Raw genomic sequence first — 268 nt, 5'->3', positions numbered from 1 at the left:
ACAAAATACAAATACAGCAACACACTAAACCCTAAACCCTAAACCCTAAACCCTAAACCCTAAACCCTAATTAGTAAAGTAATATTCATAGAGAGAAAAACTAACGCCAATCTGTGTCAGTACCCCAATAGCTTATCGAGGGTTTAGGGTTTAGGGTTTACTGTGTATATGTGAGGGTTTATATACGAGGGTTTAGGGTTTAGGGTTTAGGGTTTATATATAAATAAGAGGGTCTAGGGTTAAATAAAAACGACCCTAAACCCTAAAC

The sequence above is a fragment of the Eimeria mitis genome, genomic scaffold, assembly GCF_000499745.2.
Source record: "Eimeria mitis Houghton genomic scaffold, Emh_scaff873, whole genome shotgun sequence".
Classification (NCBI taxonomy): Eukaryota; Apicomplexa; class Conoidasida; order Eucoccidiorida; family Eimeriidae; genus Eimeria; species Eimeria mitis.
This window is presented reverse-complemented; position numbering follows the sequence as displayed.